Genomic DNA, 15147 nt, shown 5'->3' with positions numbered 1-15147 from the left:
GGTCCCGCGGCCGGCGTCGCCCAGCCCAGCGCCCTCCGTGGGTGTGCGGCCCGCGGCGGCCGGGGACCCGGGGCGGGGGCGGGGGGCGGCCCCCCAAGGAGACCGGCTCAAGGGCATCCGCCTGGGGAAGCCCCGCAACCCGCTCCGCGCGCCACGCAGGCCCCGCGCAGAGCCGCCCCCACCCCGCCCCCCACGCCTCCTCGCGCTCCCTCGCTCTCTTTCTTTCTTTCTTTCTTTCTTTTTTTTAACTTTCAATCAAATCCTGCCCCGACACTGAGCATGCCCAGACCGCGACAGCACCCCTCGGAGTCCCGAGGTGTGTGGGCGCACGGGCTGCGGGTGCCTGGGGACGTGGGGGGGCGGGGAGGAGGCAAAGTTTGTCTCCGGCCCCCCCGACCCCGAGGAGTTGCGAGCGCGCGGGGCGGCCTGGCCCGACACGCGGGGAGGGGGCCGCGTAGACGCGAGGCTGCTGCCGGGATGCCAGCAGGGCTGGGGGAGGCGGGGGGACCGTGCAGGGTCCGTGTAGACCCGAGGCTGCTGCCGGGATGCCAGCAGGCTTGGGGGGGGGGCGGGCGGGGGAACCGTGCAGGGCCCGTGTAGACCCGAGGCTCCTGCCCGGATTCCAGCAGGGCTGGGGGAGTTGGGGGATGCGGTGCGGGGTCCGCTGGACGACCCGAGGCTGCTCCCCGGAATCCAGCAGGGCTGGGGGGCGCGGTGCGGGATCCGCGTAGACCCGAGAGCGCTGCCCGGATTCCAGGCAGGGCTCCGGGGGGCGGGGGCCTCCGGGGGGCGGTGCAGGGTCCGCTGGGCGACCCGAGGCTGCTCCCCGGATTCCAGCAGGGCTGGGGGGAGCGGGGGGACCGTGCACGGTCCGTGTAGACCCGAGGCTGCTCCCCGGATTCCAGGCAGGGCTCCGGGGGGCGGGGGGGCGCGGGGGGGGGGCGCGGTGCGGCCACAACCGGGGCCTCGCGAGCTGGCAGCTGCAGACTTGTGGGGCGGGGACCGGGACCACGACGCCGGGGCGGCCGCTGCCCGTAGGTGGGGCCCGGGGAGCGCGGCTCCGCCCAGGCGCTGCGGCTGCGGGCGGAGCAGGTGCACGGGAGGCTCCGCGGCGCCGCCAAGTTCGTGGGCTCGGGTGCAGGGCGACCCCCGGGGGTGCGGTCCCCGTCGGCCCCTCCATCCCCTCTCCTTCATCCCCCCTCCATCCTCCCCCCTCCGTCCCCCCTCCATCCTCCCCACTCTATCCACCCCCCTCCATCCCCTCCCCTCCATCCTCCCCACTCTATCCACCCCCCTCCATCCCCTCCCCTCCATCCTACCCACTCTATCCACCCCCCTCCATCCCCTCCCCTCCATCCTCCCCACTCTATCCACCCCCCTCCATCCCTTCCCCTCCATCCTCCCCACTCTATCCACCCCCCTCCATCCCCTCCCCTCCATCCTCCCCACTCTATCCACCCCCCTCCATCCCCCTTCCATCCTCCCCGCTCCATCCCCTCCGCAAACGATTCTGCTCGGAAGTAAGAAGCTTTTCCCTGGTGAAGCGGCGCTGACCTGATTGTCTCTAAGCTCCAGGGTAATTTAGAGCTTGGTGATAAAGCCGCGCGGGGGGGGGTGGGGGGGGGCTGGTGGAGGGGCGGAGCGGGACCCAGCGCCGGTGGGCCCTGCTCCACAGGTGAGAGGCTTCCAGAAGCCCAGAAGTATTTCCCTTTCTCACTCACTGAACCTGCTTCATGGCCTTGGAACCCCTGGTTCGGTTTTGTTTGTTTGTTTTGTTTTGTTTTGTTTTTTTGAAATCGTAGCAGTTTGTGTAAAAGGGGATCAATAGCTACAAATTGGGCTCCCCCGTTTGACTGACAAGACGGTGTGGTGGCATCTCAGGTGAGGCAGTGGAGAGCTATCTCAATTCCCCAAGCCCATCCACTTTGAACTGGAGTTTCATTAACATTGGTTTGCAAAGGTAACTGTAGCAAGAATTCAATTAACAGTAACACATTTCTTGAAGTTTTAATTAAATCACTCCTATTTATGTAATGTTTAAGATTAAGATCCTTAGTCCAAGTGGAGGGGTAAGAGGAGACAACCTTAATATAAACGAATCCTTTTAATGACAGGTGCTCGTGTGTCCTGCAAGATTGTAGCTTGAGGTAAATGTCTTACATTTTCTGAAGTATTTCTCAATCCTTACTTTAGAATAGTTTCATAGTTGGAGAATTGAGGTCATAGATGTTCATTTAAAATCAATCTTAGGTATCTGATGAGAAAAAAAGGAGAAGAAAGGAGGAAGAGAAACAAGAATAATCAATTACCTCTCTAATCATGTTTTCTGATAAATGTCTTTGTATGAGAGGATCGTCATAATATCCACCTCCAAGAAATCTTCATTCTAAAAATACTCCCAGCACAATCTCTAGATCCCACTTATTAAAAACTAAGGCATTAAATGTGTGTGTCCCAAAGTTCCCTGAAGGAGACTACTGGCTAACAAGAAATGGGCCTTACTTGTGTACTGAGATTAAATTTACAACTAATACCATTTCTGTTCAGGAATATTAAGAAGACTCTACTTACACACTGGATATAGATCTACTCTAGTTTTTGCAAAACTAAGATTTTAAAAAAAGATTTTATTTATTTATTTAAGAAGACAGAGAGAGAGAGAGAGATCACAAGCAGGGAGAGGAAGGACAGAGGGAGAGGGGGAAGCAGACTCCCCACTGAGCAGGGAGCCCCCATATGGGGCTTGATCCCAGGACCCCGGGGTCATGACCTGAGCTGAAGGCTGACATTTAACGGATTGAGCCACTCAGGTCCCCCGAGACTAAGATTTTTATTCTCTCTCCTATTCGTATGTTCTACCCAAACTCTGGGAATAGACTGAAGACCTCCACCAGGTGCTACCAGGTTGACAGATCAGTGGACATCACCTCTTTGCCCTTTATAGAAGGCTTATCTTCATTAAAAGAAGAATCAGGTCATTTGTCCTTTCTCTCTCTTTATTTCATTTCTCAGATACTCTTTAATCCACTGACATTTAATTTATCCCCTCACTGTATGAGATTTTTTAAACACTATTTCCTATTTTAGAAGTGTTTTAATGTTTTGCTTAACATTTTGCTTCTCCATTCTTTTCTTTAAGAGACTATTGTTCACTTTTTTCCTCACATATTTGCTCTGATTAAGATCTCATTTCATCATTTTCTTTATTCATTTATTTACTACTCTAACGTTCCCTTCGCCATCTATTTTAAGCTACTGAATCAGAATAGAAACTAAACTGGATTGAAGTACTGAGGAGAAAAGTTTGTCTTATGGCAAGCATGGGAATTAGCCTTTAGAAATTCATTAATTGTAAACCTAGCCAAGGCTTTCAGGAGACCACAGAAATGATATATAAGAGAGGTACCAAGAAAATTTTCCATGTTGGTGGAAACACTTGTATATCTTAGTACTACAGAGTTCCAATTCATTAAGGTTTTCACATATCATTAAACATTATACCTTTAATAATCACATTGTTGTCTGGTAAAATCTATTCATAAGTATCATTTTGATTGTGAAAAATGAAAATAATCAACTTCTCTAAATTTTGCCTATTATTTGTATAGATTTATAGCTTTTTAAAAATTTCATGTCTATACAGTTTCTGCCATTGCCTTTCAAGATACAGCTCTTTCTTCTTTCTTTCTTTCCTTCTTTCTTTCCTTCTTTCTTTTCTTCTTTTTTTCCTTTTTCCCTTCCTTCCTTCCTTCCTTCCTTCCTTCCTTCCTTCCTTCCTTCCTTCCTTCCTTCCCAGGTCAGAGAATTGATTAAATGTTTGTTTTCTGGGGTAAGAATCTGGATGGAATTCCAGCCTCACCACTAATTATCTGTATGATCTTGAAAATGTACAAAACCTCCTCCAAGCCTCAATTTTCTCATCTATAATATATACGTAAAGATATAACATAGGGACGCCTGGGTGGCTCAGTGGTTGAGCGTCTGCCTTAGGCCCAGGGCGTGATCCTGGAGACCAGGGATCGAGTCCCACATCGGGCTCCCTGCATGGAGCCTGCTTCTCCCTCTGCCTGTGTCTCTGCCTCTCTCTCTCTCTCTCTCTCATGAATAAATAAATAAATTAAATTAAAATAAAGATACAACATATATCCTTAAGTTTTCTTGTGAGGATGAAGTAAAGCAGAGTACATAAAGTGCTACTTCCAAGCACACATCAAGGACTTAAAGATATTAACCATTATTATTATTATTATTATTACTTAAAGATATTAACCATTATTATTATTATTATTATTATTACTATTATTTTATCATTATTATCACTGCTACTACTGCCACTTTTTCAGACTTCTAATTTCGAGATTTGATTTCCTCCCATCATCCAGTCTACTTAAGCTAATAGTAAGGTGTATGCTCTTCACCTGTGAAAACTGAATTTAGAAGAAAATTAAATCCATGTTATAAGAACGTGTTTACACATAAATGTCAATAATTATCTATCTGGTTATCTATCTATCTATGTTAGTCTTAAACTGTAATCTTTTAGAAAATTAGCGATTTTATGTTTCGAGAATGTGCACATAAGTATTGTTTTTTTCCATTAAAATTGATCTTATATTACTTTTCAAATTAAGAGAAAATTGATTCTAGTGAAAAAAAAACTTATGAACACTGTGGTTTCGTTCTCTAGCAAACAACTGGAGTCATCCACTTGCTTTAATGACACTTAAAGGCAGAGGAGCTATCCATTCTGGTTTCCCTTCCACTTCCTTTTCTCAAGATCATTTGGTCTGGCAGTACTGCTAATAATTTTATAGCTAACTGGCAAGGAAAAAAACATCAGGACTCTGTATCAGAATTAGATAAAGAGAAATTAACCACATGTATTTTTAAACTGGACACACAGAATGTTAAATAAAGAGAATCTAGAGTTGAGTGAGGGGAAAAAAATGAATACAGATGGGAGTCAAGTCTCTAGGGAAGAGAGTAAGAGCCCCATAATTGAACTATAATACTTTACACTTTCCAAGGAAAATAAAGAGCTAGCAGTATTCAATGTGGCTTTACAAAAGCCTTTTCTTAAAAGTTATGACTAAGAAAATATTGGAAATGAAAAGGAGGACAGTGACTCAAAAAGTAATATACTGTGTCAGGCTATTGAGGTTAGCAAGGAAAATATTATTTAGGTGAATCTATCTCAAGGGCAAAATAAAAGTAGTTTGAGCTAATGTTAGCTAAAGGTCTTAGAAAACAAATGATATATTTTTCGAATACTCTATTATATAAGGAATATAGTGTGGTGAAAACAGTTCACTGAAAGAACAAGAGCAACATTAGATTTTCTACTAATTCCCTTTGAAATCAGAGGGAGGGTGTGTATTACATGAATATATAGAAAATCATAGTTCAATTGCTTTATTCATCTTCTATGAAAAACGTTTGTCTAAAGAATTTAAATCACTTAAAGACATAGAGATAGTTAATTGTGATTGGCTTCATATAGAGGAATAAGAAAGAAAAATTCTCGCCTTTTGTACTATTGCTCCAGTATAAAATTTTTAAAAAGAAAATAAGCAAGAATCCATTTGTACTATTACTCCAGCATAAAATTTTTAACAAGGAAATAAGCAAGAATCTCAATGAGCTTAGCCCTGCTTAAAAAGTTCCTTAGATCTTAACTTCATGTAAAGAATACAATGAAGAGACACTTTTACTTATAATCAATCAATAAATTAAAAGTTTATTTGTGAAATAATTGTTTGGAATTATATATATATGTACATATATATACACACACAAACACACATATATATGTTCAATATATATGCACCTACACACGTATATATTTTAAATGTAAATACTGTCCAACTATTCCTCTAGAGAATTCGCAAAATCCTATATAATCTATTATACCTCAAAGTTTAGTAATAATAATCCCATATTGAATATTCCTAATCACCACATTTAATACTATATCTAAAGGAAAAAATCAGTCCTATCTCAGAATATTACAAAGATATTTTTTAAATCAACATATTTTATATTGGCAATACTTTGTGTTTTCATAGTATTTTTATCCGTATCATCTGAATCTCATAGTCCTCTCCTGTCATTCCACTGTTTCCACTTAACAAAGGATAAAATTGAGGCTCAGATTGTTTAAAAGGTCTGCTAACCGTTACAGAGCAATTAAGGGTAATAGGGAGTGTAACCTGGTTCTACTGATGCTATATCCATTTCTTTGCCCATTCTCCCTCTGTACGTCTGCATTGGTAGTATGAGAACATGCAGTGATGCCAGGCAAATCTAGAATGGAGTACACCTGGGTGGGACCAGGTTCAAGGTTTGCCAGTAAGCATGAACAAAACTTGGAGCAATCAGGCAAAGACAGCCATGTTAATTCAATGATGAGGCAGGGTTTTCCCAGGAGATTAAAGACCTATTGTGGTAATAGGTTAAAGTAAGAATTTACCATTTGTGGTGTTGAGCAGATGGAGAGCAGACTCTGCGCATGTCTAACAGATCAGAAGACTGTGGAGTGGATTTAGAGGCGGTCAAAAATTCAGAGACCAGGTAGCAATAAGCCAGTAAATCACGGTAATTTAGGAAATTAACTTTGCTGTGTTGCCCATTCCTAAGGCTATAGATTAGATATTTGTTGGTTAAAGAGTGACTGTAGTAAAAACTGAAGTATATACAACTGAGATCTCCATTATTTAATTTCTTAAATGAAGGGTCTATAAGACGCACCTTTCTTTGGTCTTTTTTCAAAATAAAGTTGGATGTTTTGGCTTCTCTAATGTAAACATTCATGCTAAAAGAATTAAGAACTTCCTACCACCTATTCAATGATTATTGCTTATAATTGGTTTATTCCTTTCCAAATACCTTGACTTTTCTGCTTAAGAATGGGTTTCTCAACAATCCATGTGTTTAAACTTTCATTTAAACGGAGGAGTTTTCAAAACATTCAAAAAATGAACTGGATTTTTTGTTTAATCTCAATTAGAATAGATGTGTTTAATCTCAAACTTAACATGCAGATTTTTATATTATACTTTAAATTCATGTAGCATTTTATCTGTTTGCAAACCACATATTGAATAGTGCTAAAATAAAAATGATTAAGCAATCGATATTGTTAATATCCCAGAAGTTGACATTTAATTTTTAAATATACGATGAATTGTTCACAGTTCAATTATAGTGGGTTTTTTTCCTTAAATAATCATATTAAATAAGTAATTCTTTATATACTACCTCAGCCTTTTTCAGGGAACCCATCATAAGGTAGGAATTTATTTCATATCCTTTCTTCATTAAAAATGTTTTTCTTCTGAATGCCTTACAATATTTTTTATTGTTTGTTTGCTCTTTGCTAAGTTGTTAGACGTTTAAGTTGTTAACCTTTATCATTACAAGCTCAAGGTTTAACAGGGATTTAACACCCGAAGCTTCTGGGAAGTTGTAGCCTGTTTACTTATTTCTGTGGGGTAGCCAACGGTATGGTTATGGGTCTTTGAGGGTTATTAGGGAGAAAACAGACATGGCATAGGGAGTCGGTCGGCAAGAATGGACTAGAAACTGAGGATATTTCTGTTACACATCTGTCAGATTCTATCTGATACCACAGTGAGTGTATGGACCTTCAATGAATAATAGCTACAGCTGTACTTTTGTCTTCCGTAGGTCACACAAGTACCTCTGGACCAACTCCATTTTGGCATCATACATAGAAGCTTCTGGAAAACAGAGATTGCACCATGACACATTGACACAAGACTATGTGAGAGATATAGATGAAATAAAGAGATTAATAGGTAATTTGCAAATTATATGTTTCTATATGCCAATAGTCTTAGAATAAATGACATTACCCAATTTTCTAGATAAATGGTCAATATACAAAAATAAATTTCTATATATAAGAAACAAATAGAAGAGAGGGTGCCTGGGTGGCTCAGTTAGTTAAGTGCCTGCCTTCTGCTTAAGTCGTGATGTCAGGATCTCGGGATCAGCCCTGAGTCGGCTCCCTGCTCAGTAGGAAGTCTGCTTCTCCCTCTCCTTCTGCCCCTCCCTGGCCCCCACGCCCACCATCACTTGTTCTGTCTCAAATAAATAAACACAATCTTTAAAAAAGACAAGTGACATTTAATATGATACCATTTATGATAACATCAAGAGATAATAAATACCTAAAAATAAATCTAACAAAATATGGGTATAATCTCTATATTAAATATTATACATTGCTGAGAAAAATTTAATGAAACCTAAATAGATGGAAAAAATGTACCGTTTTCTTGTATTGGAGGAGTAAATGTTGTTAAAATGTCAGTTTGTGCCATACTGATTTATAGATCCAATTCAACACCAATTTTAATGTAAATTGGCAAGCTAATTAAAAATTTATATGCAACTCTAAAGGTTTTGCATTTTCTATGAAATTATTGAAGAAGTTCAACAGCGTTGAAAGTCCTACACTACTCAATATTAAACGTATTATGAAGCTTCTTATTCATAATATTCATTTTACTGGTAACAAGAATAATCTGATAGAACTAAATGTAGAGTCCAGAAACACTCATATGTATATATATATATATAGAGAGAGAAAGTATCACCTAATTTGTAACAAAGGCACATCATTAATTCAGTGGGGAAAGAATTTATTTTCAACAAATGATGCTAAACCAATTAGATACATATCTAATTGGGTAATTGGAAATGATCATAGATCAAAATGTAAAAGGAAAAACAGTAAAACTTCTGTAGTAAAGTATAGGAGAATATCTTCATGAACTTGAGATAAAGAATTCTTAAATGGAGTACAGAAAATGCTAATCAGTATTGGAAAGATTGACAACGTGGACTTCCTTAAATTAAGAACTTCTGATCATGAAAAGACATCATTAAAAGAGTGAAAAGGCGGATGACAAATTAAGAGATGTCATTTATAATTCATATATCTGACAAAGGACTTATCCAGAACAACAGAGTTTCTAGCATCTTAGAACAAACAAATAATTGTTAAAGGAAAATACTGACAAATTAAGCTTTATCAATATTAAAAATTTCTTTCAAAGAAACCATAAATTGAATAAGCAAGCCACATATTATGAAAACAAATTCACAAATGTATACCCAATTTGTGTATAGGATATATTAACAATTCCTACAACCCAACAATAAAGACAGCTAACAACTTAAAAATGGGGACAGAGTTCCTCAGATACTTCGCATAAGAAAAATGGCTAATAAGTACATGAAAAGTACTCAAATCGTTAGTGATAAGAAAACTGCAGATTCAAACTACATGAAATGCCCCTATAAAACCTCCCAACAAAGAAAAGTGCAAGAGCAGATTTCTGGTTATTTATACCAAACTTTTACAGAAGAATTAACTCAAATCCTTCTTTAACTCTTTCAGAAGTTAGAAGAGAAGGATACACTTTTTTCACATATTCAGTGAGGCTAGTCTCATAAAAAATAGACATCACAAGAAAACTAGTGACCAATATCTTTTCTGAGCAAAAATGCAAAAATCCTAGACAATATACCAAAAGACTGAATCTGGTAAGTACGGGATTATATACCATGACCAAATGGGATTTATTCCAGGAATGCAAAAGTAGCTGAACATACAAAAATCAATTGAACATGCCCCACTAATAGGCAAAAAATAACCAAAAAACACCCCAAAATATCATCTCAATTCATTCAGGAAAAACATTTCACAAAATCCAACACCATTGCATAATGATAAAGTTCAACAAACCAGGAATATAAAGGAACTTGCTCATCAAGATAAGGTTATTTACAAATAACCCAAGGCTAATACAATTGTCAAAGATGAAATACTGAAGCTTTTCCTTTACAGTCAGGAAAAAGACAAATATTTCACTTCTGCACTTCTATTAAACACTGCGTTAGAATTCATAGCCTACACATTTAGGCAAGAAAATTAAATAAAGGGTATCAAAATTGGAATAGAATAAGTAAAACCACCTTTATTCTCAGATGTTAATGTATGTGTAAAATCTTAAGGAATCCACAAATGCAACTATTAGAGGAATGAACAAATTGGAGAAAAGTTGCAGAATACATCAACACACAAATATTATTTACATTTCTATATATATCAATCAACAATCCAAAAATGAAAATTTAGAAAACAATTTCATTTATAATAGCATTAAAAAAATAAAAATCCCAAGAATAATTTTAACAAAGCACACCAAACACTGTATACCAAAACGCTGCTAAAAGAAATTTTAAAAGACTTAAGTAAATGGAAAGCTATCTCATGTTTACAGACTAGAAGACTTAATTTTGTTAAAATCATTCTACAGAATCAATGAAATTTCTATCAAAGTCCAATGACCATTTTGCAGAAATGAAAATCTGATCCTAAAATTAATATGGGATTTTAAGATCCTCTGAGTGGCCACAATAATATCAAAAAAGGAAAACAAAATTGGGGACTCACATTTCCTGATTATAAAACTAACTACAAAGCTATGGTTATCAAACTACTGTAGCACTGACTTAAGTATAAGCATACAAACCAATGAACTAGACTTGAGAGTACAGAAATCAAGCATTTATAGCTAATTGGTTTTTTACAAGGACGCTAAGACCATTTACTGGGAGAAAGAACAGTGTTTTCAAAAAATGGTACTGATAAAACTGTATAGCAATGTACAAAAGAATGGATTTGTACCCTTACCTCACACCGTATTTAAAAATTAACTCAAAGTGGATCAAAAGACTAAAGTTAAGAGCTAAAACTATTAGAATAAAACAAGTAAACCATGACCTTGCATTTAACAATGATTTCTTAGGTATGACAGAAGGAGTATGAGCAACACAAGATAAAATAATAAAATAAAATAAAATAAAATAAAATAAAATAAAATAAAATAAAATAAAATAAAATAAAATAAAATAAAATAAAATAAATAATAAAATAAAATAAAATAAAATAAAATAAATAATACCATGAAATTTTATCAAAATTTAAAGCTTTTGTATAAGGCACCTGGGTGGCTCAGTCAATTAAGCATCTGCCTCTGGCTCAGGTCATGATTCTGGAGTCCTGAGATTGACCCCCTATCAGGCTCCAGGTTCAGCTGGAAGCCTGCTTCTTCCTCTCCCTCCGCCCCTCCCTCAGCTTGTTCTCTCTCTCTCTCCCTCTCTCTCTCTCTCTCTCTCGCTCACTTTCTCTCTCTCAAATAAACAAAATCTTTAAAAAAAATTAAAGCTTTTGTGCAAAAGACTATCAAGAGAGCCAAAGAAAACTCACAAATTTCTAGAAAATATTTGCAAATTGTATCTGATCACGTTGTTTAGAATTCAAAATATATAAGGAAAATGTACAACTCACCAACAGAAAGATAAACAACCCTATTAAAATATGGGCAAGAGGACTCAATTAACATCTTTCTGAAGAAATTATAAAAATTGCCGAAAGCACATGAAAAGTGCTCTATATCATTAATTATTAGGGAAATTAAACTACAAACCACAATGACATACCACGTCACACCCACTAGGATAGGTATAATAATAAAAAAAAAACAAAATAAATGTTGGTAAAGATGTACAGAAATTTTAACCTTCATATACTTCTGGTGGGATTGTCCAATGGTTCAGCTGCAATGGAAAACAGTTTGGCAGTTTCTCAATAAGTAACAGAGTTACCATACGACCCAGCAATTCCACTCCTACATATACACTCAGAATAGTTGAATGCAGATATTGAAACAAAAATTTCTACACAAATATTCATATCCTCACTATTCCCGTTAGCCAAAGTGTGGATACAACCCAAGTATCTCTCAATCAACTGATAAGTGGATAAACAAGATGTAGTAGACAGAGAATGAAATACTGGTTATCCATAAAAAGTACTGAAGTATTGATACATGCTACAACATGGACAAACCTTGAAGGCATTATGCTAAGTGAAAGAAACCAGACATAAAAGACCATATAACGTGTTTTATGTCTCTATGGATTTAACAATAAAGGATATAGTGTTGTGGGTTTTTGTGTGTGTGTGATGAAATTGTCCTGGAACCAGGTAGTGGGGATGACTGAACAGCATTGTGAAAGTACTAAATGCCACTGAATTATACACTTTAAAATGGTTAAGATGGTAAATTTTAGTTATATATTATATATGTTTTATGTTATATATTATATATATTTTACCACAATAAAAAAAATCAACAAGAAATAAAACATGATCCCATGTGCCCAGAAGGAGAGAGTGGGACAAGAGAATGGCATTATATTTTAAGTGTCAAGAATATCACTTTCGATGACCCTGTGTAGTATGGTTAAGAGAGATCAAGGGAATGGTTAGGACACTCTAGGAATATGTATTCTAATTGAGTGAGGATGGGGTGCCGCACTGAAGTTTTTTCTTTAAGGGAGCTACATACAGTTTCACATCTATATAAGAAATTTACTGAAACATGTAATGCTGAATCTAATTACTTTGATCTTCTAGATAGATCTGACACATTTTCAGGACATCATAGTACAAATGACCTTACTCGATGAAATAACAGGGTATTCCTTCGGTGTCCACAATATTAGACAAATTAATAGTTTGTCTACAAACAATAGTTTGTAGTTCATCCTCAAAGGGGGAACTACAGGTTCTTCTCTTTGAATATTATCCTGTTCCTTTAGCCTCCTCTTATGATCACTTAATCACTCTAAGTCTCTTAAACTTTCTATGCACTCTAAAAATTGTAGTGCATCACATGTGCAAGCTCTGCCTATAGCTAAGTGGTTCTGATACACAAGTCAGAGTTTAGAACATTCACTTCTGGGTTATTCAAAAGTTATTTTTACCTTAAATAATTACAAACCCTTTGGCTTTACAGGTTCCAGCTTTACAGGATTACAGAGATGGGGTATTTTGCATTTGGTGAGATTCAGGAAAAGATGGAGCAACTAGCACACATATGCCAATTTCCCTTTTCATTTTTAATGCACACCAATTCTGTACTTTTCTATAGTCTTTCAAAATGCCTCTTAATGCTTGTACTGAAGATATTTCATTGCTCTCAGACACAAAACACTGCAGGAGTTCACTTCTTTTGCTTTCATTCCAATGGATTAGGGCAGTTTTCTGATTAAAACTGATTATGAAAGTATTTTCTATTGCAAGATCTTACATGTTCTTTAAAAAGTCCTTTTTTTATACATTAGAAAATCTGTTGTTAAAAACACTGATAAGATTTTATTTCATTTCTTCACTGTACATTTCACATAAATACTTATCCTTTATGTTTTCAGAGTTTAAAAGTGATATAAATACAGAGAACAAACTGGTGGTTTGCAAGAGGGTAAGGACATGGAGAGATGGGCAAAATAGGTGGAGGGAGAGGATTAAGAGGTACACTTCAGTTATAAGATAAATATGTCACAGGAATGAAAAGCATAGCATAAAGGATGTAATCAATAATATGGTAATAACATTGTATGGCGATGGATGGTAACTACCCTTCTTGTGGTAAATGCTGTGTCATGTGTAGAACTGTCCAATCACTATGTTATACACTGGAAATTAATATAACATTATGTGCCAATTATACTCCAATAATAATTTTTAAACATTTCTGTATTTCCTAAAATTCTTTCAAGTTAATAATTTCTGACTTCCCATTAGCACAATGCATTCTAAGAAAATAATATGACAAACGTATCAGGATGAATGTATAAGGACTATACATTCTTTTTAATAGCGAAAAATTGAAAATGCTATAAAAATCCACCAAACAGAATTGGTTAGTCTCTGGTATATCTACTCACTTGACAAACTACTCAGTAATAGTATAAACACAATTGTAAGACTTTATATTCTGTTTTGTAAAATCCTATGTATTAGTTGCTTTATAATGGCTGTATTAGGGAGGTAGTGCTTTTATTTCCCAATATAGAGATGAGGTTTAGTAGAGGTAAGCAATTTGTCCTGTGTTTCACAAGTAAGTGGCAGCCCTAGATCAGAAAACCAGGCAATCTGACTCTAGAGAGACAATGCTTTTGATCACTATCCTGTTGATGGCTCTCTACATTTATTGACATGGAATATGTTCTTAATATATTATTTAAATATACCAATTATTCAGAGTACCAGCCGGGAAAATGAAATATATAGTTATATCTTAATATATTTCCAGTAGTTGTGAGAGCAAGGATTTATAGCAATCCCAATTTACTATATTTTTTTTCATTTTTTTTTCTGATTTTCTGTAATATTGTATTTAATTAGAAAATATAGAATATTCTTTTTATTTTTTAAGTAAGCTCTAGGTCCAACATGGAGCTTGAATTCACAACCCCAAAATCAAGAGTTGCATGTTCTTCTGAGTCAGCCAAGCATCCCAGAACATTCATGAGATATTAGTGCTACATGATCCATTATTACATGAGTGTTTGAAAGAAAATTAATATATATATACTTCTTATATAAATGTATCAAATGGTTATTAACTAAAATGTTAACAGTTTGTATTTAAATGATAGATTATAGGACAAGCTTTCCTAAATCCCTGTTTGTCTTTAAATGTATATTCGTCTTTTCTTAGTCACAATATATTATATAGAAATAAAAATGTAATAAAAGTTTAAAATAAAAATATGGTATGATTTGGTTTGCTTGCATTGAATACTCAGTGTTTACAGGCAGTGATGATCTCAGGATGGCAACATAACTGAGCCTTCCTATCCCTACAGCAATGTAAACTATTTAAGCATTGCACAGATAATTTAAGGATGATACAGTCAATGTTCCCAGAGTAAGCAATTTTCATTCCATTACCACAGCTGCATAAAGGACAACTCTCAACCACCTGCAGAAATTTCTTTCAAATATGTCCTAGGAGAATCTCAGCATGCAGCTTAGCAGCCTTCTCTCAAGACACAAACCAGGTTCGGTTATTGAGCTTCTCCTGCTTCGCTAATTCAAGTCTAGATGTGCGTTTTCACAGAGCAAAGAAAAACAGCCACCCCACTGTACATGAATATCTTAAGAATTTGTTTCCAGAGGAAATGTTTTATATTTGGGTTAAATTAAACTCAAGATTTGCCTTTGTGAATGGTCTGAACACAAAACCCTAAGACATAAAGTTT

The 15147-nt window shown here is 37.4% G+C and overlaps 1 long non-coding RNA gene across 2 annotated transcripts; it reads left to right on the top strand.

Annotated features, from left to right (window-relative positions):
* Nucleotides 1–46: 46 nt before the first annotated feature.
* Nucleotides 47–14656, top strand: LOC144282227 (uncharacterized). 2 transcript variants are annotated; one of them, XR_013350568.1, is made up of 3 exons: nt 47–316; nt 7687–7817; nt 12897–14656. It is a non-coding gene; the product is annotated as an uncharacterized LOC144282227 (long non-coding RNA). The 2 variants fall into 2 exon arrangements; XR_013350567.1 differs by lacking the exon at nt 47–316 and adding an exon at nt 1466–1576.
* Nucleotides 14657–15147: the final 491 nt, after the last annotated feature.

The sequence above is a fragment of the Canis aureus genome, chromosome 13, assembly GCF_053574225.1.
Source record: "Canis aureus isolate CA01 chromosome 13, VMU_Caureus_v.1.0, whole genome shotgun sequence".
Taxonomy (NCBI): Eukaryota; Metazoa; Chordata; class Mammalia; order Carnivora; family Canidae; genus Canis; species Canis aureus.
The sequence above is the reverse complement of the archived record's forward strand: the minus strand, read 5'-3'. Positions and strand labels throughout refer to the sequence as shown.